Consider the following 25,356-nt stretch of genomic DNA (forward strand, 5'->3'; position numbering starts at 1 on the left):
TGTTTTTCTTAAAGTATAGCTGACACACAATGTTACATTAACTTCAAGTATACAACCTAGTGATTCAACTTTGCACCTTCATTCTCGAAGGATATTTTCCTAGGTTTAGAAGTGTAAGTTGGCAGATTTTTCTTTCAAAAATTTGAGAGGTGTCATTCTACCAGGTATTGGTCTAAGTATGCCTTCTTAAATGTTTCTGTTTAGAAATCAGCTCTGGTCTAGTATTTGCTACTGTGAATATAATTTATTCTCTCAGCTGTTTTAAGATGCTTTTGTCTTTCGTTTTTATAACTTTATTTTTACTTTATTTATTTGTATTTTTTTGAGACAGAGAGAGTGAGCACATGCACGTGTGCGAGCAGGGGAGGGGCAGAGAGAGAAGGAGAGAGAGAATCTTAAGCAGGCTCCATGCTCAGCACGCCTGACACAAGGCTTGCTCCCACGACCCTGAGATCATGACCTGAGAGAAAATCAAGAGTTGGACGCTTAACTGACTGAGCAATCCAGGAGCCCCGGTTTTTATAACTTTTTTTGTGTTTTTTTTTTAATTTAATTTTTTATGTTTTTAAATTTACATCCAAATTAGTTAGCATATAGTGCAACAATGATTCCAGAAGTAGATTCCTTAGTGTCCCTTACCCATTTAGCCCATCCCCCCTCCCACAACCCCTCCAGTAACCCTCAGTTTGTTCTCCATATTTATGAGTCTCTTCTGTTTTGTCCCCCTCCCTGTTTTTATATAATTTTTGTTTCCCTTCCCTTATGTTCATCTGTTTTGTCTCTTGAAGTCCTCATATGAGTGAAGTTATATGATTTTTGTCTTTCTCTGCCTAATTTCACTTAGCATAATACCCTCCAGTTCCATCCATGTAGTTGCAAATGGCAAGATTTCATTCTTTTTGATTGCCGAGTAATACTCCATTGTGTGTGTGTGTGTGTGTGTGTGTGTGTGTGTGTGTGTGTGTGTACACACCACATCTTCTTTATCCATTCATCCTTCATCCATCGATGGATATTTGGGCTCTTTTCATACTTTGGCTGTTGTTGATAGTGCTGCTATATAACTTTTAATGTAATGTGCTTAGATGAGGTTCTACTGTATGTATCTGGTTTGGAGTTTGTAGCATTTCATTAGTTTGTAGCTTGGAGTCTTTTGATAGTTTTGGAAACTTCGCAGCCATATCCTGTCATATACTACTTATCCTAAATCTCTTTCTTTTCCTGGGACTGCAAGTATAGTCACTGTGAATCTTTTCATCCTATTCCTTATGTCTTTTACCTGTATTTTACATCCTGTTGTTTTTCACTGCTTCATTCAAGATGTTTTCTTCTAATCTTTCAGTTCTCTAATTCTTTTTTCTGCTCTGCAGAGCTGGAACTTAAGCCTTAAGTTCTTGATTTCAGTTAATGTACTTTTCAGTTCAATTTACTCTTTAAATTCTTTAAGAGTTTCCAATTACGACTAGAACTGATCAGTATTGGGGCGCCTGGGTGGCGCAGTCGGTTAAGCGTCCGACTTCAGCCAGGTCACGATCTCGCGGTCCGTGAGTTCGAGCCCCGCGTCGGGCTCTGGGCTGATGGCTCAGAGCCTGGAACCTGTTTCCGATTCTGTGTCTCCCTCTCTCTCTGCCCCTCCCCCGTTCATGCTCTGTCTCTCTCTGTCCCAAAAATAAATAAACGTTGAAAAAAAAAAAAAAAAAAAAAAAAAGAAATGATCAGTATTGTCTTTTATTTTCATGAACAAATTAAGCAGAGTAATGTTAAGATTTGCATCTAACAACCTCATTATCTTGATCCTTTGTGAATCTGTTCCTGCTGACTGTTGTTTCTCTTGTCCTCTTGTTTCTCATGTTTCTTCATCTTGTCTTATTTTCTCATATGCTTGGTTATTTTTTTTTTTTTTTCAACGTTTATTTATTTTTGGGACAGAGAGAGACAGAGCATGAATGGGGGAGGGGCAGAGAGAGAGGGAGACACAGAATCGGAAACAGGCTCCAGGCTCTGAGCCATCAGCCCAGAGCCTGATGCGGGGCTCGAACTCACGGACCGCGAGATCGTGACCTGGCTGAAGTCGGACACTCAACCGACTGCGCCACCCAGGCGCCCCTATGCTTGGTTATTTTTAATGGATGTCATATAGAAAGAGCTGTAAAGATAATTTGGGGGCTTAGGATAATGTTATCTCCTTCCAGAAAGGATTTATATCTGCTTTGGTAATTGGCTAGAGGCACTAGCAATCTTGAAATCATTTTAATTCAATCAGGAATTGAGATGATTCAAACCTGGGCTTCAGTCCCTAGGGGTGCCTATTTCTGGTTCATCCTCACTTTTAGGGAGTAATCTGTTAAGATCCCAACCTAATGACTGCTGGTTTTATCAGAATCTTCCTTTCCTTGACTGGCCCCAAATTCTAGATTTTATCCTAATAGCTCCATGAGTCTCTCAAAAGCTCTGCCCAGATTCTTAGCCTTTCAGTGACCTTTTTAAGAATTGGCAGACAGATAATACTACTGGAATCATTTCTAGGGGAAAACTGGCTCCAAATGTTGAACTCACCATTTCTTCTTGGAACTGAGACCCATTCTTCTCCATTGCCTGAGTAACTCTCTGATGCCTTCAAAAATATATCTTAATATTTTGACCATCTTTTCTATCTGTTCTTAGATGTGGGTGAGTTCAAATAAGCTAATCCCACCATATTATCTTCATCCCATAAGTTTTGATATGTGATCTTTATATTTTCAACTGTGATTTCCTTTTCTACTGATACGTGATTTCCCTTTTTACCTCATCACTGAGTGCTAAAGCATTTTTTAAATCAATAAAATAGCAACAACATTTTGTAAAGTCTATAAAATAGTTCCATATCTACTATATCACAACTATATCTTAGATGGTAGATGACTTATTATCATCCTTATTTACTAACAGATGGGGAAACTGGGCTTAAAGGGGCCTCTTATGGTCACACAGACGGTGAAAAAACCCTAACCTCTATATAATTTAATTGTATTTTATTATTTGTTTTCATGTTTACTTTCTGTCTTCACCCTCTAGAATATAAGTTCTTTCAGTACAGGGGCCTTGATTTCCTCTTTTACTGGTCTATTCATATGGCTTAGAACAGTACCTAGCATGTGCTGGATGGTCAGTTAATTTATTGAATTGATAAAAGTTACAAAAAGGATGAAGGATAATAGGGTGAACATTATACTTTTTGTGTTAATTTCTGAGGAATAAAATTTTACATTTATACAGTACTATGTAGTTTACAGTAATTTTTAAATACTACAAGTCATTCCTATTTATAATAATTCTAGGTAGATTTTATAATCTTCCTCACTTTAGACTCACAGTGAAGTTAAGGGACTTATTCAGTCACAGAGCCAGTAAATGGCAGAGCTGGCACTCTGAATCTCATTCTCTTACTTCAGCTAGAATAGGCTAGGGCTATTTCCACTAGGTACCATTGACTCCTTATATTGCAATGACTTCCCTTGGTTATTCACAGGATTGTACACCTGTGGGCATTCAAAATGTATGTCAGCTTCCTAATGTTTAATTTATAATGGAGATATCTGATTGAAAAGAAAGCTATAGGCTTTAGTTGGTCTTGAAATTTGTGCGTGTAGAGCAAAGAAAATATTTAAATTAGTGAGGAAATACATGATGGTTGTCACTGGAGGCCTAACAATGGTTAAGTAGAGATCAGAGTATTTGCATTCCATGTACATGAACACCTTACTGAAAATAAGTAAAATGTGATCTAAACTGGCCTCTAAGTCCATACAGAGCACAGCTGAATGCATATGAAGCAAAAACATTATTAGTGAGCTATTAGAAAAATAAGGAGGAATCGTTTCCTTTGTTAAAAAGTTAGTTAAAGGGGCGCCTGGGTGGCACAGTCGGTTAAGCATCCGACTTCAGCCAGGTCACGATCTCGCGGTCCGTGAGTTCGAGACCCGCGTCAGGTTCTGGGCTGATGGCTCAGAGCCTGGAGCCTGTTTCCGATACTGTGTCTCCCTCTCTCTCTGCCCCTCCCCTGTTCATGCTCTGTCTCTCTCTGTCCCAAAAATAAATAAACGTTGAAAAAAAAAAATTAAAAAAAAAGAAGTTAGTTAAAAATGAATTAGCACACATTTACTGGAAGCATCAAAACTGAGGAATAAATAGCTGATGTTATGTAATATGACAGATAAGTCTATACAAAAGAAAGGTTAAAAATGTTTAAAATCAAGATCTTGTAGACACAGAATCAAGAGGATTATAAAGGAGAAATCACTGCTGAGGGAAATAGGACAGATGGCGAGGCTAAATAACTGGGTATTTGTTCTTGAGTGATTTTGACTAAATAAAGAACTTGAGTAGAAAATATGGAATAAAGCAGTGCGTTCAGATTCATTTTCTTTTTTAAAAAAAAACAGCTTTCTAACATTAGAGCTAATGTGTTAAAAGACTATACAGATATTTTTACAAAGCACTACATTATGAAAGATGTAGAAATGTTAAATCTGATACATGGGAATACAAATTTCCTTAAAAAGGAGATTTTAAATCTTGGAATGGAACTATCTAATAAAGTAAGACAAAGGGGAGGGGGTTTCAAATGTTTAAATCTAAGAAGGAAATAATACTGCATATTATAGCAGGTAGCCAATTAGGATGAAGGCTAGAAAGGACAATCCCTATTTCCATCTAACCTATTTACATCAACATGTGGACCTAATAAACAATGACTCCTAAGTGATACTTCTGCACCTGCATTTTACCCTCCTAACTTCACTCTGACATTCTTATAAAGGATCTCTAGAAGGGATAAGGGATCCCTCAGAGTTCCCAACACTCTTCTTCTCTGGTCTTAGGCAAGGAACCACAGTGGAAAGAAAGAAGGGATTGTAAACACTTCTCTCCCTGAGTGTGGTAAGACTTGGTGTTAGGTGTGCTTTATGCTAGGGACCTAAAATCACTGGGACAGCCAGTACCTCTGAGAAAGGGACCTGAGAAATTAGATGCCTAGGTCTGTCTCTGGTCCAGACTTTGAAGGCGGCTGTGAACTTGTTGACAAGTGCGTGTGTTACATAGACCAGTCATTCACTAGGGAGGAAAGCGTCAAGATTATTAGGAAAAGGACATGGACACCTCCACAAAATGTGCTTCTGACTAGAGTATCTCACCTGATGGATGTCCCAGAAACCCCTGTGATGAAACTTAATATGAGTACAGATCTATCTGAGGACACAAAGAAATACAGTAAGGAAGTGCTTAAGGGTGAGATTGAGAGAGGAGGGCAAAGGATAGAGGAAGAAGGAATTAAACAGTATTATATTTGATCATAAGGGTTGTGATTTATGTTTAAAGAAGGGGAATGTGCACTGGAGTCATACTGCCTGGGTCTGTGTATTGGCTTTACCATTTACGAGCCATAGAGCAAATTATGAAGCCTTCGTTTCCTATCCTTCCTATAGTACAGGGATAGTAACAGCACAAACCTCACAGAGTTCATGATGATTAAGAAAGTTAAAATATGGAAAGTATTTAGAACATTGCCTGGCATTCCTTTTTCCTTTCACTTACTTGCATTTTTTATCCCCAGCTTTGCTAAAGGACTGACTGCAACAAAAAAGATGAAATTAGGGCTAATTTATTTTACTTCTTATCAATCACATGTGGCAAAAGGTTTGATGAATTTCAACTAAATAAGACTTGAGGATTGCTCTAAATCTTCACTTGACTACCTCATATTGTGTTCATATTATTATCACTGTCCACCATTTCCATAAATAATTGAGACTGGGTTGCCCAACATTTTTGAAAAAAAAAATATTTGAAGTAGAAAACTAACAGATGGGTAGAGCTATTTTGAATAAACACAAGGGGAAAAAGAATTCAAAAGCTGCTAATATGGCACAAATAAATTTGTATTAGAAATCATAATACAACAGAAGGCTATTATGCTTATAGATGGATTTAGAACATAATTAAATCCCTTAAATAAATACTATATTAAATATAAAAATAAAATACAGAGGACCTAAGCAATTTTGTTAAAGCATTCAATAATACCAAAAAATCAAAAGGAACAAAGTTGAAATGACTTTTAATTACACACAGTCAGAACATTTTCAAACACATACAAAGAAAAAGAGGAGGTGAAGTCAAGCATTTATTATATCGAAGAAAGAATACGGAAGAAAACAGAACTGAAAGATTTCATACTATTCATTTTTCCTAAAACACAATCTAGAATTAGGAAAAAAAGCACTTATTTTTAAAGAAGGACACTATAAACCTAAACCTTAAATATTCAGTTGAGTTTTGCTAAATAATGTAACCTTTATATAATCCAACTCAAATGAAAAGTTAGAGGGTAAATGGCTCAAGAAAAGAGGATTCATACCAATGTACTAGTGATGTCTGATAAGTGGAAACTCAACAGACCTGTGCAAGGGCCATGAAGAGCTCTCTGGGCTCTCACCGTTTAAAGGGTAGAAGGAAAGTAGTTACCCTGGACCAGGGCTGGTGAGTAGCCTGACTTTATCTAGACTACAACATTTGAAAACATAAATAAAAAATACCCAAAGGAAAGGACTGCATAATAGTCAGAATGTATTTGCAAGGCAAAGATCTTGCTACACTAATACAATAGCTTTTTTGAGATAACAGAAAATGGGTAAAAGGAACTGGGCAGATAACATTTATCTACATTTTAACAATACTTGCAACCGTGTGCTGCATATCAGCACGCTGAGAAATTAAGAGATAACTATACAGATGATGTGATAGAACGAATTACTAGTGGCTTATAAATTGGAAATACAGGATTATTACTCTTTTCAGAGGTAGAAATATATACACATACACATACAGATATACTTCAGGTTTCAGTCTGTAACTAGACTAATTACATGAAATAAAATAAATGCAGCTTATACATTAATCATTTTCAGGAAGGGTTAGTTTGATAGCATTCAAGTATCTAGACAACATATAAGAAAATAATTTTGGAAGCAAACAACAACAAAGAATGAAACACACCTTTTATCTTTTGAAATCAGTGTCATATAGGCTCTGTTAGCAACAGAAGTTTTCTCCAACATTTGTGGTTCTAATTTTCCTATGACTTTTGGGTGCTTATAAAATTCAGTGAGCTTAGGTAAAGACTTGATAAATCCACTAGCAAATACTGATAGTATTTTGAAATTCCTTTCTTTTTGAACTACTGTAATTCTTTAGAGAAATAGCCTAATGGATGAGGTCTTAGAAAAGACACAGAACAGGGCACCTGATGGCTCAGTCAGTTAAACGTCAGACTCTTGATTTCGCCTCAGGTCATGATCTGATGGTTCATGAGATCGAGCCTTGCGTCGGACTCTGTGCTGGCAGTGTGGAGCCTGCTTGGGATTCTCCCTCTCCCTTTATCTCTGCCCTTCCCCTGCTCTCTCTCTCAAAATAAATAAATAAACTTCAATAAAAAAAGAACTCTATTAAAAAAAAAGAAAGGAGACATAACAAGATTGGGTGACACTTTCAAAGAGGTTATTTAAAATCAACTGCAAACTCAAGATAAGTTATTTAAGCATGGATTTCAAAGAAGGAAGGGTAAACTGGCCATTTGTTCATTCATTCTATAACTAAGAAACTGACTATTTATTATGTGCTTCGTGGATACTAAATCTGCTACAATCCTAGAGTTGATACTCTTGTTAGGAGGCTAATTAAAATAGCTATAATTAGAGGGATGTGCTTTTCAAACAGTTCTCAGGTACTGAAATGAAAAATGTTACTTATATCACAGACTAAGTGCAAGGTCAGTTTGACTTCCTGAATGTCTAAAGTAAAGAATATTTTCAAAAGAATTGCAATATAATGTTAAAGTATCTAAAGTTACTTAAGAAATCCTTAATAAAATATCTTTGAAAATACGTTTAGAAGTGATAATAATGAAAGGGACTACTGTAATCAATTGTCAGTGTGTAAATGAGGGGTTCTGAAGTATTTAAAGGTTTGTTTTACTAGGGCAAGCATTACATTATAAAGTATAATATAAAAAGCATTATAAAATATTATATATTTTTCATAATAACGAATCATCTAACAATTTCAGTATCTGTGGTTACCGCATCAGAGCCATCCTTTTTCAACCGATGATGACTCCAATTAAGATTTGAATTAATGGGATTAGACTAATAACTACAACTTATATTCACATGGTTGGTAATAAGTACCACACTTGTAATTTACAGTACCACAGTGTTTTATAAGGGCTATTATGTTATTAATTAGTTACATTGATCAGAATACCACATAACATAGCAGTACTAAAATATTATAATTTGCTTAGTACTAAAATATTATAATTTATAACTAAAATAATTATAATTAGTAGCCTAAGCAAATTATAAGGCTTAGTAGCCTAAGCATTATTATATCTAGTATTAGATATAATACTAATCCATCTAGTATTATATCTATTTGTTCTATGGGTGACCATAAGCATCACTGAAAGCAGATAGATTGTTTCCGTTAACAATGTCAAAATGTGCACTTCAGAAAGTCAAAAGAAGAGAATTCTACTGAGGATTCTTGCTATGGGAATTCACTTGTTTTCTCACTATGCCATGAAATCAGGGCAAAAGCATGAAGTCAGGACTTAGAGGGGTCAAATAAGGTAAGAACACTATCCATTTATATGTATAAATTAGTCCACGTTTAGTTTGAATCTACTTATTTGTAGGGTTCTGCCATCTAAATCTAGTTTCTGTTGCTGGTGTTTCCTTGCTTTGGGACCCTGACTCTACTGGAATATTGTTTTTAAGCACTCTAAACTATCGTACTTCAACATTTTAGGTTTGACTGGGTCTCAGCCTCAATTGGAAATTAGGAGTGCAATTTTTTTTTCCTTGTTGTCACAGTAAAAGATATATACCAGGATAAAAATTACAATTTTCAGATTTAGACAACAGCACTCAAAGCGAATATTTCGGAATACATTATCAGGTTTCAATTCTTGAAAGCTCAAAGAGGAAATAGTTACTCTGCTAATTAGCCAGTAAAGTGACATGACTGCAGTCCAAGTGGATCATCTACTTAACTCACTAAGAAAGATTTGCCTGGATCTTGCTTTAAGCTCTGTATTTACAACCATATATCTAAAGCCTCTGTGAAGGAAAAATGTAAAATATTCACTCAAATAAGTCATAGTAAACTAAAGGGGAAATAAAAATTTGTTAGGGGAGATAAAAAATGTGGTAGATTTCTTTGTGTAATAGTTTTGGGTGGTGGCTCCAATGTTATTAAGAAAAAATATTTAATCTATAAAGATTATAAGATGAGTTTCTTAATTTGAACTATAATAATTGCTGATACTTCAGATTTTATTGTTCCCTTTTAACAGCTTTTTAATTTGAAGTATTACTGACAAGGGGACTTTTCTTCATTACTGCTAAAATATTTCAAAGGTACAGATAAATTCAATACATTTTTATAACTGATTTTGAGAATTTGTTCACTTTATAGTTAAAAGTCAGAAGGAAACAAACCAGCACCAGCTCTATTTTATAATTTTCTATCTTTCCAGTTTCCCCAAAATATATACTAGGATGCTTATAAACTAATTGTACGGAAGCAAGCATTAGTATCCAAGACATAGAATATAGTGTGATATTACGTCAGAATTTAGGTTCATGAAGTGGCATGAGGTATCCCCTGAGGCATGTGATTATAATCTAGGGTTTATCCAAGGAATGAAGACAACCATCCCAAATAGTGATTCCCCCACAGAATGACTGCTTCGAAACAAAGTGAACACACGCTTTTACCTTCCTCCTTTCTTCTCTTCGCTTCTTCTTCATTTCTTTCTTTTGCTTTCAATGCTTCATCAGCTTTTGCTGAAACAAAAACAATGGAATTTCTGTACTTATTTTATGTCTATATCATAAATATTGAAAATATTGGGGAAAGGGATAAGAAATTCCTTGCATATTTTTTGTGACCTAGTCAGAAGTAAAACACAAAATGGATGAAAATCTGTAATACACCTTTTACGTTTACTCAGAATATTTAAAATATTATTTTCGAATCTTTGAAGCTCAGTTTGAGATAATCTCTATACAAAAAAGAAAATAAATTTAAGCAACATAAAGTTTAGATGATGGTATATGAATTGGGAATAACTATTGATCATAAGTCATCAGATTTTGTCAGTGCAATGCATCTGTTTTAAACTTTGGGGGAAAGTTCTTAAGCTACAATTCACATTTTAAATATAAGAAGCTTGCAATATCTTTGGAACAGTATCAAATTAGGTAGCATATTATTTTTTTTTCATTGCATATCATAGTAGCAGTTCTTTATTCATGTTATGACAGCATTTGGTAAAAAGAGTCTTTTTCCCTCTAGAAACCTCTTCCCTTATTACTTAATTATCTACTAGTTGCTCAACTGCAGGGGTTTTCAAACACTTTACTACAGATGTTAAAGAAGATTAAAAATATACAGCACAGTAACAAGGGACTATCAATATACTCTGTAAATTAATTAAATTTCTGTTCTAGCACATCATTTATTCCAAAGCATTAACGTCTCAAAGGAGCGATTCTCCTTTATTGCCAGCTCACTGCCTGATGAGTGAACTAAGTGAAAATAAGTCTCTAATAGCATTATAGTTGATGAAATATTAAGTTAAAAAAGTATTGCCTTGTCAAAAGAAAAAGAATCAAACTGTGCCAGCATTAAACTTTGGATAAGCCTTTATTATAATGATAACAGCAATGTAAACTGTGATTTTAAAAAAATAAACATGCTCTTCAGTGTTTCTGCTGCATATATTTTTTCCTATGCAAAATCAACATATTCTTTGTAAGTATAAAACCTGGCTTAAAAGGTGAGTTTTACAAAATACATACCACATACGTAACTATTTTTCTTCAAAGTTTTATTTTTCATCACCATCAATATTGACACTTTCTTAAAATATAAAACTTATATAATGGTATTTTGAAGTGCTATATCCAATTACATAGACATCTGTTTCCATTTACAAGGTTTAATACATACTTAGACTGCATTTAAAGTCATGAAATATTAAAACTTTTACGCCACTCTGTATCATTTCAAGAATCTATTAAATTAGATAATAAAAACAAACCACCAGTAACTCTAAAGACTTTTACTTCATTTACACTTTATTCTCCCTGGTAGAAGGACAAGGATAATAGAAATTCCATTTAAATTCAATTTTGGTTATATGTGTAATTGTAGATATACCCCTTGAGTCATGTAAAATGCTCAGCTTATGTTTCTTTCAAATTATCCCGCTCAGATTCACATTCTACTCCTTACAACCATCTTCAATATGTATTAGCCGAGCTCATTAGACTGAAATTTAATAATGCAAACATCAGGTGGATTTCAAGAACTTCCATTAACAACGTAAGATGGATTGCTTATATATAGCTCTTGGGCCAACTGGGCACAATTTAAATTCAATAAACTACCCTGCCTAAATCTGATTTATCTATTTCACTATGCCAGTTTGTCCTTTCTTACTGATTTGTTGCTATACATGGACAATTCATTGGAATACTCTTTTATATATATATATTTTTTAAACTTCAAATGGCTTTTGTGCTGTGGTTAAATATTTTATGTACTGGAGTTTCATGCTGTCAATCAAGATTTCCAAGTGTGTGTGTGTGTGTGTGTGTGTGTGTGTGTGTGTGTGTTGTTTGTGTGTGTATAAATAAAAAACCCTTTGAATTATGTCAAAATGGCATAGATAATAATTAACTTTAAAAAGCACACATTTGAAAATTTTATCAATAATCAATGTGCTCTCTACAAATAATCTGAATGAATTCACTCGAAGAAAATTTATTTATTCAAATTGAGTCATTAGGATAAACCCCTCGTCGATTATTAAGGTAATTTGGAAGAAACTTTTTTTTTCTTTCCGACTGCTTTCTGATTTTATTTAGATGTGAATAGGGAAGCATGTATAGTCATTCATACATGATTTAGTTTACCCTAAAATTTTTTATATTTTCTAAAAGGTGTCAATCCCACTTTACAGATGAGGATACTGAATCTCATTAGATGAGGATACTGAATCTCTTACCACAAAATTTGATATGATATGATAAGAACACAACTGGTAAGTGGTAAGATGTATTCTTATGATTCATGATAATTCCCTTTGACTTTACAGCAGGATCTACTTATAAAGCACACCATTTACCAAAATACTTAACATCTTCCACTAACCTTATACACAACTTCCAATCCCTTGACTCTTCCAAGCCCTCCAGACTTAACAGTCCTCTCTAGGCTCTGCTTCCTTCCCTACCCAAGACAAGCATTTCAATTCCACCCATGTAAACACTCATTGTCCTGATTCCTTTGTTGTTTTCCCAAGCTGTTATCAATACGGCTAACCATTTTTTTTTTCAATTTTTGCTTCAGAGTCTTCTTACAAAACAGTATATAAATGTTATTGGCCCGGGGAGCCTGGGTGGCTCAGTTGGTTAAGCATCCGACTTCTGCTCAGGTCATGATCTCATGGTTTGTGAGTTTAAGCCCTGCATCGGGCTCTGTGCTGACAGCTCAGAGCCTGGAGCCTGCTTCAGATTCTGTGTCTCCCCCTCTCTCTGACCCTCCCCTGCTCACACTCTGTGTCTCTTTGTCTCTCAATAATAAATAAATTTTTAAAAAAATGTTAAAAATTAAAAAATTTTTTTTTTTATTTTTTTAAAACCTTTTATTTATTTTTGAGACAGGGAGAGACAGAGCATGAACGGGGGGGGGGGGGTCAGAGAGAGGGAGACACAGAATCCGAAACAGGCTCCAGGCTCTGAGCTGTCAGCACAGAGCCCGATGCGGGGCTCAAACTCACAGACCGCGAGATCATGACCTGAGCTGAAGTCAGCCGCTTAACCGACTGAGCCACCCAGGCGCCCCCCAAAAAAAATTTCTTAAAAACATGTTATTGGCCCTACTAAAAACCAATGATCTAGAAATTAACATGGATCCTTCCATGTTGCTCATCTTTCATAACATCCATAGTTGGTTTCCATTCTCATTCTTAAAACTTACTATGCTTTCCAGGAAAAAACTCTCTGACCTCAGCTGCAGCAATTTCTTACTTGACATATCTCCAAAGGCAAGGGAACTAAAAGCAAAAATGAACTATTGGGACCTCATCAAGATAAAAAGCTTCTGCACTGCAAAGGAAACAATCAACAAAACTAAAAGGCAACCGACAGAATGGGAGAAGATATTTGCAAATGGCATATCGGATAAGGGCTAGTATCCAAAATCTATAAAGAACTCACTCACCAAACTCCACACCCAAAAAAACAAATACTCCAGTGAAGAAATGGGCAGAAGACATGAATAGACATTTCTCTAAAGAAGATATCCAGATGGCCAACAGGCACATGAAGAGATGTTCAACATCACTCCTCATCAAGGAAATAAAAGTCAAAACCACACTGAGATACCACCTCATGCCAGTCAGAGTGGCTAAAATGAACAAATCAGGAGACTATAGATGCTGGAGAGGATGTGGAGAAACGGGAACCCTCTTGCACTGTTGGTGGGAATGCAAACTGGTGTAGCTGCTCTGGAAAACAGTGTGGAGGTTCCTCAAAAAATTGAAAATAGATCGACCCTATGACCCAGCAATAGCACTGCTAGGAATTGACCCAAGGGATACAGGAGTGCTGATGCATAGGGGCACTTGTACCCCAATGTTTATAGCAGCACTTTCAAGAATAGCCAAATTATGGAAAGAGCCTAAATGTCCGTCTACTGACGAATGGGTAAAGAAGATGCGATTTATATATACAATAGAATACTACTTGGCAATGAGAAAGAATGAAATCTGGCCATTTGCAGCAACTGGCAAATTGCTGGAGTGGATAGAACTGGAGGGTATTATGCTAAGTGAAATAAGTCAGACAGAGAAAGACAGATACCATATTTTTTCACTCATATGTGGATCCTGAGAAATTTAACAGAAGACCATGGGAGAGGGGGAAAAAAAGTTACAGAGTGGGAGGGAGCCAAACCATAAGAGACTCTTAAAAACAGAATAAAAACTGAGGGTTGATGGGGGGTGGGAGGGAGGGGAAAGTGGGTGATGGGCATTGAGGAGAGCACCTGTTGGGATGAGCACTGGGTGTTGTATGGAAACCAATTTGACAATAAATTATATTTAATAAACAACTTACTATGCTTTCTCCATGACACCTGCCAATAACCTCATCCTGGCTTCTCTGACTCCCTTTTATTTTTTCAGCCTCACTCCCATTCACTTGCAAACTTTTACGTTCATCAATCCTTACCTCTTTTTCCTTGTTTCGGAAAGCAAATTCATTTACTTGTGCTTTAGAACTTAAACCTTTCCATATCTTTTAGGGTTCTTTCTATTTCTTAAGGTTCAAACTCACTCTTTCTTTATCTTTAGACTATAAATACATTCAAGTCTCACAAATCCTGTACAATATTTACTCTTTTTTCAACCAACTTACTGCTTTCTCTCATTCCTATTAGATTTTGCCCCATAGCTTTTGCAAAATGGCCCCTAAAAATTTCTGCAATAGTCAAATTTAATGGTTATCTCAGTTTTGTCCTGTTACAGTCTCCACTTTTTAAAAAACTGCTAACCGACAACATCTCTATCAAAATGATCTCCTAACTCTAACAAGTCTTTGTCAACCTTTTTTGGCTGTGGTCTCTTTTACCCATTTTTTACTTCTTGGAGTTCTGCTCTTAGGCAGTCTATCTAGAAGATCTAAAATGTAACCCATATGTCTACCATAGCTCTAGTTCTGGACCCTCTCCTGATCATGAAAACTCTTTTTCTGATTACTTCCACATAGATAGCTCCCCATAGATATTTCAAAATCATGTACATGAATAAACTCATAACCTTTCCCTCGAACCTGATCCTCTTTCCCTAGTATTTCCTGTTTTCTCTCAGGTTGGACATCTTTGTGACATCCTCCTCCAAATCTTATTCTCATGCAGTACATCTGATTGGCTAGGAGTTCCATCAGCTTCTACTCCACACATTATCTCTAGAATCCATCTAGTCTTTTGCATTTTCATTGCCAATATTCACGTTCAGGGCCTTAAGTCTTTTCACTTTAAGAAAGGAGTTCCTTTTGATCTCTGTATTTTTAATCCTATTCCCTACAATGAATCCTCTATATTACCACCAGGGCAAGGAACATGTTCATTGTTTTGTATTCCCAGCAACAAGTACAGAATCTAGAACATAGATATGTTCAATAATTAAGTGAATGAATGTACCATTCTAAAACACATATATGATAATGCCGCTCCCTGCTAAAACTATCTCCAAAGGTGCCCTGTTGCATATATGCATGCACAAATCCAATTTCCTTATTATGCCATCTAAAGCCATTCACAGTCTGATCTCAGTGTAAATTTCTAGCCTCATCATTCACCACTCCCCCTTCATCGCCTCAGGAATGCATGGCCTTGCTGGGCCATACTGTCTTTTGTTTGTATTGCCATGCTTTTGTTCTTGCTGGTTGCCCACCTCACCTTCTAGCTGAGAAAACCTTATCAGAAAGTTTTAGTCAAATGTCACTCTCTCTATGAAACCTTCTCTGATCAATATCCCTTGTTTCCAAGTGGACCTGATGGCTCCCTCCTTTCTTCTTGGGCATTTTAATAACTTCCTTATGGAATGTACAAAATACTTTATTCCTTCCTTCATTAGAAGAAATATCCAACTCTTTGAGAGGAGGGCACATAGTAGGTGTGGCAGAAATTGTCGGCATTCTCTTCTTCTTAAGTCTTTAGCCAGCCTACATTTTCTAGTCCCCTTGAAGTTAAGTGTGGCCATTTACCTGAATTCAAGCCAAGGAATGTGAGCATAAGTGATATGTATCATGTTTCCATACCCAGCCTATATAAAATTCCCACACAATCCTACTTCTCTTTGTCTATCCATTTGCTGAACAGAGGACCCACAGAGCATAAACCCCCAGATAAAGATCTGGGTATGGATTTCTGCAGAAAGTAATGCTTTCCTGTAGACTTACATTACACTGCGATATGAGCACAAAACAAGTTTATATTGTTTTAAAGGAGCTGAAATTTTGGAGTTGTTTATTAGAGCACTTTGCACATCTTATCCAGTACACTGTTTGTTAAATATTTTCTAAACAAATACTTAACAGGATTTTGAAAATCAACACAAATATTATGCTGATTCTTCTAAAGTGAAGCCTCCTTTCAGAAAAGAGGTCCACTATGGCTGTTCATTTGAATGATGAAGATCAGAAGAGCGGCTGCAGAGGTGGTACGGGGAAATTGTTCAGTATGTATAGTTAACAGCATATTACTAGAATTTATTCTCATCTTTACTAATTTTATACAAAAATCCACAGGGATATAGCTTTTTAGATCATTGCAGCTATTAAGTTAGATTTTAAATGATTTGGGAAGGTAGTTTATGTACTCTACATGAGGAAATCAATTGACTCAAGAACTGGAAAAGACTGACAGGGTATTTAACTCATCCACTACTTTCAGGAAGGACTATATTAATATTCCCAGAGAAAATCTTTTTGTAAAAAAGTGTAACAACCTTCACTTGGAAGTTCTTTTCTACATGTAGCTCAATCTCTGACACAGCACCATCATGAATAGACCAGAAATGGCGAAGAATTCTTGTAAAACAGAAAGCAGATGGGATCAGATCTATGGAAAAATGGTTATAGGAAACCACAGCCCAATCATATTTAGAAGACTATACAAACATGGGTGCAGTTGTAAGGGTACTTGCATTTTAAAGTCAGTGGAGACCAAGCATAGGTGGTAGGACTGAGGCAAATGTCAAATGGGGAATGATTAGAGCAGCTGAACAATGGCAATATACCCTCAGTGTGGTAAGTAGGGGTATGGGTAGTGTTTGACCACAGGTTGAAACAATGAGTGTAGGAGGTACCAGGCCCAGTGAGGCAAGAGCTGGTTAACTACTAACCCCTATAAAAGGAATGACAAGCTACTAATGGTCATTCCTAGCAATGCATCTTGCCCCCTGACACAAACAATGGAGAGTTGAAATGGCAGGATTACAGGTAATGTGGAATATAAAGATGAATGGCCAACTTAGAATTACAGGACATTTGAAGAAAACCAATCCCTTGAAAGACAAAACAAACAAAAACAATACAACCAACAAGAATGCTCTAAAAATATTAAGCAGAGGAATTAAAGTTAATAAAGCCAACAAAACTTTTTTGGAATCAGTGTAAATAATATCCTTAAAGTGATCTGGGAAGATATTGATTGCATCTTGGAAATTCAATTTTGATCACTGAAATAGAACTCTATACATCAAATGAATCGCAGAATGAATATAGCTGAAGACTAAATGAGTATGTTAGGGGATCTTAGCAAGGAATTTTCCCTGAATGTAGTAGAAAGGAACTAAGAGATATAAAAAGAAATTAAGAGGTATCATCATCATCATCATCATCATCATCATGGTTAACATTTACTGAAAGCTTACTAGGTGACTTTGTGTTTGTATATGTGTGTGTATTTCACTTAATTCTCAAATTGGTTCTATCCTCACTTTACAGACCAGGAAGCTGAAGTATAGAGAAGTAAAATTACTTTTTCAAGGTCACAGAAATAGAAGCACAGAAGAAAGACCCATATGTTCCAACATCTATCTAAGAAAATATTGTGAAATACTATAAAGCAATTAAAAGAATGAGATAGACTTGTACGTATGGAAAGATCTTCAAGACAGATTTTTTTTTTTTTTAAAAAAGCAGGCTCAATAACAACATATACCATGATTCCATTTACTAAACAAAATAAAGTACGTGAAAATATATGTAAACACACAAAAGGAGACAGGAACTATGAATGAAAAACTCCTAATTTATTTCTCTAAGCTCAATTGTGGCAGAGCAGAGCTTCTACCCAAATCCAACAGGTGTGTTCTTTACATTATTGTATTACTTTTATTTTAAAAGTACATACGTACTCTGTTATTTCACCTACAAAGTTAAGAAAATTAGTCTCCCAAGACACTAAAATTTTGTGATGCTCTACTGTAAGTTTTCGAGCCCAGAGAGAAATGTTTTAATGAATTGTAAGTAAGACATCTAGCAAAATATATTTCTGCTTACTTTAGTTTTTTATAATTCTTAATGCTTTTCACACTAACCCTAAGAAAAGGACTGAGACACTAAAGTATTTCACAGGCACTGCTGTGTCAAAATATTTACGCGATGACTGTAAAACAGGGTGACTTGTAATCAGGATACTAGTATTGTATCCAGCATTGCCCATCCCATTCTTCACATGTGTGTGGACTTTGTTGGATCAGTCATCAAAATACATTTAAGAAATTTTTTCTGATATTCTTTCCTACTACATTTACCATGAATGGCACATGTTTATTCACTTTAAATGTTGTCATATGCTTTTAAAAAAATTATGAAGAAAAAACAATATAAACAATAAAGTATCATTTCCCAAAGAATTCTGAGGATTTTACCTAGATAAGTTATTACTATGTTTTTTATTGATGAAGAAATAAAAATCCCAAGAAAGTTAAATAATTAGCCAGAAGTCAGAATAATGAAGATATAGAAGCTGTGAATTCTACTTTAATGCTTTTTTTAAAGCCTATTTCTTACCTATTTATTCACTTGGAAGCAAACAGGAACCAAAATCAGAGTATAACAAACTGCTTCCATGCATAAGTTGCTGTTTATGTAGAAACTTTTATCTGAAGATACTTTACTCAAAATCACATGGAAAATCTGAAGAGGCCTCTACCAACTATTATTGCATGCTTACTTATTTTATATATTTAAGGTGGCATTTAAAAATGTATCTAGTGAGCTTCTTGTCATAGTACTATGTCGACAGTACTATGCTGAAATTCATAAGTATTTGTGTCTGAAGGAAAATTTCTGAGATTCTCTTCTTTCTGAGATTCTTTTCCCAAAATACAGTAGCTCATCTAAAGTAGTACAGTGAACAAACAGTGGTTAACTGTAATTCTGATTCCAAAGTATTACACACTACCATTCTTCAACAGTAACTGTGTCTCTGAAAAATACCACTGCAGTGAACTATGGAACTATGTAAGAAAATGCCTGAATAAAAAGCATTACTAATTTTCATGCTATGTGTCTGGGAGAGCAACAATTAGCAAAGAGCAAAAGTGATATTTGCATTTAGGATTTAATTTTCTTTGAACTTTCATGTTGAGGTTTAAGGCAGTTTTCATCTTAACCTAGAGAAGAGGGGCGCCTGGGTGGCGCAGTCGGTTAAGCGTCCGACTTCAGCCAGGTCACGATCTCGCGGTCCATGAGTTCGAGCCCCGCGTCAGGCTCTGGGCTGATGGCTCAGAGCCTGGAGCCTGTTTCCGATTCTGTGTCTCCCTCTCTCTCTGCCCCTCCCCCGTTCATGCTCTGTCTCTCTCTGTCCCGAAAATAAATAAACGTTAACCTAGAGAAGAAAAACCACCTGATTGTGCAGTTTTAGCTCATCTGTGCCAGGGTCTCTTTTGAGAATTTAATAAGCATCTGCTGGAAGAGGTACAAAGGTGCAAATACTGAATAAGCTTTTTTCAAATCTAGCAGCCTATCTGGTAGCAAGCATTACTACTTTGTGATATTTTTAAGGCTTCAACAAGTTGAAAAAAGTGTCGTTGTTAGTAGAAAAAACAACTGTTACTAGCATCTAAAAAACAGGTAGTGGTCTGTGTTACATAGGAAGAAATTTATAAAGATATGTGACAAGTGACATGATTTTGGATCAAGGATGGTGTACATGTTTCAAAGCAAACAATTATAGATTTAACAAGCTGGTTGATAAAATAATGAAAACTTAGATTTCAAGGAAATGAAGTTACTAGAAATACCAGAATTGCAAAAGCCTGATTTTTCTTTATATATTTAAAAACAGCAAACTCCAGAGATTTCTAAAGGTCTAGATATGAACTTAAAACTAGCAATGAGCAAAAAATTTAGATAATACTAAACTTGTTATTAGAGAAGAAATAGCTAAGAACTTTCAGAGGGAAAAAATATATAATATGAAAAATGTAATGTTAAAAAATCCTAATAGGCCATGATCTCAGATATTTTTGCTGGGTTTTACTTACAGTTTTTGTACTTATCCAGACCTCACCACAGTAGAAAACCTAAAAACTCACTAGTTAACACTATCAAATTTATTTATAAAGTTACATATGAATGTGGCTGCTGCTTCCGCATATTGAAAAATTAAGGATGATCATAATATTACCTCACCCTGGTGCCTCCTTTGCACACGTGGCAAAGATGTGAGATCTATTCATTATAAATTCTTACTCCTTGCCAACTTGTGCCATTAGTAAATACTAGCAATACAAATGTACATGTAAAAATGTTTAATCATACCCAATGTTTGAAATGATTATTCTGACTCTACCTCAAGCACATAAAGTAGTCACTGTAACTGAAAAACTACTTTACAAACATAAAATTGTAATTATTGCATAGACACTGCAGAAAGAAAAAGAAGCCACTGTCCATTATCTGTAAGTGTTCTAAAAATACTAATTTTTGCTACATCACTTTATAATCATGTTTGTTTTCATTATTTCCTTTATCTGTCCATTCAAAATAGGTATAGAAGAAAATATAAAACAGATGACACAGAAAATTCTCCAGCAGAATACTGTACCCTAATCACTGAGCTAAGTGCTGAGGATTGAGAGATGAAGAAGTTCACATGCTAGAAGGGGAAATGTAAAAACAAGCAAATACTTCTATACAGATGCTTTGGAAGTAATGAAAGGAGAGGACATGGCCAGGAAAAGCTTCTATAAGGTGATACTTGAACTGCCTCTTATAGGATAACTGTTAGCCAGGAAGACAGGCCAATCATCTGGGTCATGAAGTGTCCACGAACCAGCACAGTTATGTTTTGTTTTATTTTTTGGTTCAATCCAGTCCAGATGCGCCTTGGAATAAACAGTAGAAAGAAGCAAGCTAGGAGGTACGCTGTCACAGAATCCAAGGGACATTTGACCATGGACAGTGCTAAGTCCCCAAAGGGGACTGTCTACTGCTAGGGAGACCCGATCGATTCAAAATGACCACAAGTCAAGAATGAAGTTGCACTACAAATCATATGCTGTGCAGTCAAATTCTCAGAAAATCATAAATGCCTAGAGCTATAGAACTTTACAGATTCTCTGGCCCAGTATTATATATAACATGTTCCATGGGATACTAATTCCTCATGATTCTCTATTTAAACAAATTCCCACAGAGGAATAAGATTGGGCAACACAACACTGACTGAACTCTCCCTCATGGAAAGTCACAATACTCATTGACAAGTTGACATATCTATGGAATTCTGTAGTTAAAATCCTGTTTAACTTTGTTTAGTCTGTGTTTCTCAACTTATATTACCAAAGAACCATTCTTTTTTATAATATAAATAAAGAATATACTTTGGGAAGTTCTAATCTCGTCTAATGCTTTCACTAACTTGTTTTAATTTTTTCTCTAGGGGTACCTGGGTGGCTCAGTCAGGTAAGTATCTGACTTCAGCTCAGGTCATGGTCTTGCAGTCTGTGGGTTCAAGCCCCACGTCGGGCTCTGTGCTGACAGCTCAGAGCCCAGAGCCTGCTTCAGATTCCGTGTCTCCCTCTCTGTCCTCTCCATCCCCCCACCCCGCCCCAGGTCTCTCTCTCTCTCTCTCTCTCTCTCTCTCTCTCAGAAATGAATAAACATAAAAAAATAAAGTAAATTTTTTTTCTCCCAGATTCTAAAAAGTATAAAGTTATTTCATCATTTAATTTTTTTACAACCCCCCCATTTTATATTCAGAGACAGGAACTATTACTTCCAAAGTATAATTATTCTTTTTCTTAATGTGAGTATAGTTGACACACAATGTTACATTAGTTTCAGGTGTACAACTTAGTGATTTGAAAAATTTATACATTATGCTATGTTCACAAGTATAGCTACCATCTGTCCCACTACATTGTTATTACAATTTTATTGACTGAATTATTTATGCTATACTTTTTATTCCCCTGACTACTCAATCCATAACTAGATGCCTACATCTCCCTCTCTCCTTCAGTCATTTCACCCAGCTGTCCAACCTCGTCCTCTCTGCAAACATCAGTTTGTTTTCTGTATTTATAGTTGATTCTGCCAATACATAATTATTCTGAAGTCTAGAAGTGATTTTGTATCATCTCATGCTTTAAGTTATTATATAATTCAACAGATCATTTATATTTGTTTCTACAAATTGTTAAAATAACAGTAGTAATAAATGGTGGTGATGTTGAAAAATTGTTGATTCAATGCGAATGACATATGGGAAATTACAAAATTATATGATATGTTTTAATTCTTTCCTACTTCTTTAAGCACCAATGTGGGAATATAAGTGGAACATATTGAATGATTTGGGTTTCTTGCTCTTACATACAATTCCCCTTTGTATACTTTGTAATAGTTCCCAAAGTAAAAGCTTTTTCTTTCACCATTTTGTCCTATGACATGTCTTCTGGATTTTCTCTTAATTCTTATACCCTCAAGTGGGTTTATAGATTATCTGAACTTGCAAGGATTACTACCTCATGTGCCCCCTCCCTTTTTTAGTGTGTGCACACGAGAGAGAGGATGTGTGCGCATGCAAGTAGGGGAGAGGGGCAGTGAGAGAGGAAGAGAGAATCTTTTTCTTTTAAAATTTTTTTAATGTTTATTTTTGAGAGAGAGAGAGAGAGAGACAGACAGAGAGAGACAGAGAAACAGAGCATGAGTGGGGGAGGAGCAGAAAGAAAGGGGGACACAGAATCCGAAGCAGGCTTCAGGCTCTGAACTGTCAGCACAGAGCCCAGTGTGGGGCTCGAACTCATGCACTGTGAGATCATGACCTGAGCTGAAGTTGGACGCTTAACCAACTGAACCACCCAGGCGCCCTGAGAAAGAGAGAATCTTAAGCAGGTTCAGGCTCCACGCCCAGCATGGAGCCCAACCTGGGGCGCAAACTGACAACTGTGTGATCATGGTGTGAGCCGAAATCAAGAGTCAGATGCTTAACTGACTGAACCACCCAGGTGCCTCTATGTGCCTCTCCTTTCTTTCTGTTGGAGAATTTTCTATGTCATTTATTAGAAGACTTCTGACGATCAGTTTCACTGAGAATGACACACTATGTCCAACAGATGTGCAGCTGTAAGCAAAATATCCTACTGCTCTTTACTTGACTAGGTATTTTCCTTCCCAATGCTCCTGGTGGAATCCATGAGCACTCCAATGGCAAAGAAAGAATCAAATAGATCTAAATACAATTTAAGAGGAAAAAGTGGATAACCAATATATTTTTTTAAATGTGTAAAGTCCTATAGCCTTCTGACCATGCTTATATTTCTCTTCTCCAGTTCTGTTGATGTCTGATGCTTACCCAACTTCCTATTCTGTAATCTGAATAAACTGCTTAGCCACAGTAATTAGGATGTCATTAACTAAAATCTAAGAATAAAAGTTAAAAAAAATTGAAAACAATCCAATAAAAACAACATGGGGATACAGAACTGCTGTGATGTCTAGTCGCAAAAAAAAAAAGCAATACTAGATTTTTTTTCTTTTTTACAGAATGCTGATATGGAAAATAAAAATAACTTCATCATTCTGTGTTCCTTTGACTTATTGCACATCCATCAACTAGATGTCAGTTTGAAGTCATCTGGCCACCATTATAACCCCCATTCCAAGAAAGATGTTTCAGCATTTTAGAAAAACTCTGGGTTTGGAGTTCTAGAATTATTCTCTTTGAAAGGAATCATATCGTAGACTTTGCTAAGTGATTTGTAATGCTTATTCTTTTCAGTCACTTTGAACACACTATCAATACCATATTTTTAAAGAGTAACTGAAAGTAAGCAATCCTTTTGAAAGTAAGAACCAAAGTTCAGAATTGGCAATACTTAATTATATATGCCAGAAACCAAAAATGAGATGTAATAGTTTTCCATATAAAAATTATGCTGTATTTCTTTTCTTAATTTTTATTTTATTTTTGCATTACAAAGGGTGTTTCTTCTTTTAGAAATTAGAATTAATACATTTTTTATTTATATCATTTGTTTTCCTGGCTTCATCTCTTGAAGGGGGGAAAAAAACCTATGCAGGCCTACTATGTGTCAGTCACCGTGCTAAGCTAAGTATTTTCAGATATAACTGTTTCATATAATCCTCAAAAAGTTCCAATGCAAATCAATAAATGTAATCATACCAATACCAATACCAATAAAAAGAAAGATAAAAATTGCATGATCATTTCAATAGATGCAGTAAAAAAGCATTTGACAAAATACAAGATCCTTTTATGAAAAAAGCCTTAATGGACTGGTATAAAAGGAACATACCTCAATGTAAGAAAGGCCATATACACCATACCCACAGCTAACATACTCAATGGAAAAAAATGGAAAGTTTCCTCTGAGATCAGGAATAAGACAAGACTCTCATCACTTCTATTTGATTTAGTACAGAAGTCCAAGCTAGAGCAATTAGGCAAGACAAAGAAATAAAAGGTACCCAAATCAGGAAGGATGAAATGAAACTGTCACTATGTGCTGACAATATGATTTTACACAAAGAAAATTCCAAACAGTCAATTGAAAATTGATGGAATTAATCAATGATTTCAGTAAAGTGGCAGGATATAAAAATCAACTTACAGAAATCCATTATACTAATGACAAAGCATCAAAAAAAAAAAAAAAAAAAGGAAGAAAGAAAAAAGGAAAGAAAGAAAGAAAGAAAGAAAGAAAGAAAGAAAGAGAGAAAGAAAGAAAGAAAACAATCCTATTCACAATGGCATCAAAACAATAAAATACTTAGGAATCAATTTAACCGAAGGAGTGAAAGATCTGTGCAATCACTGTAAGACTTTGCTGAAAGAAATCAAAGAAAACAAACAAATGCAAAGACATCCCGTGTTCATGAAATGGAAGAATAAATTTTGTTAAAATGGACATACTGCTAGTAGCCATCTATAGATTCAATGTCATTCTCATCAAAATACCAAAGACATTCTGCACAGAAGTAGAAGAAACAATCTGAATGTTTGTGGGGAACCACAAAAAAAACCCAAACTTGACAATCCTGAGAAAAAAAGAACAAAGCCAGAGGTATCACATTTTCTGATTTCAAACTATACTACAAAGCCATACTAATAAAAATAGTATGGTACTGGCACAAAAACAAACAGACCAATGGAACAGTAAACGGAGAACCCAGAATGAAGTCCCATATATATGGTTAACTA

General features: G+C 35.5%; 1 long non-coding RNA gene across 1 annotated transcript; it reads right to left on the reverse strand.

Annotated features, from left to right (window-relative positions):
* Positions 1–393: 393 nt before the first annotated feature.
* On the reverse strand, positions 394–23,365 carry LOC123611331. Its single transcript, XR_006718587.1, has 3 exons — positions 23,041–23,365; positions 665–669; positions 394–421 (listed from the first exon to the last, which is right to left on the reverse strand). It is a non-coding gene; the product is annotated as an uncharacterized LOC123611331 (long non-coding RNA).
* Between the last annotated feature and the right edge of the window lie 1,991 nt (positions 23,366–25,356).

Source organism: Leopardus geoffroyi, chromosome C2, assembly GCF_018350155.1.
Source record: "Leopardus geoffroyi isolate Oge1 chromosome C2, O.geoffroyi_Oge1_pat1.0, whole genome shotgun sequence".
NCBI lineage: Eukaryota > Metazoa > Chordata > Mammalia > Carnivora > Felidae > Leopardus > Leopardus geoffroyi.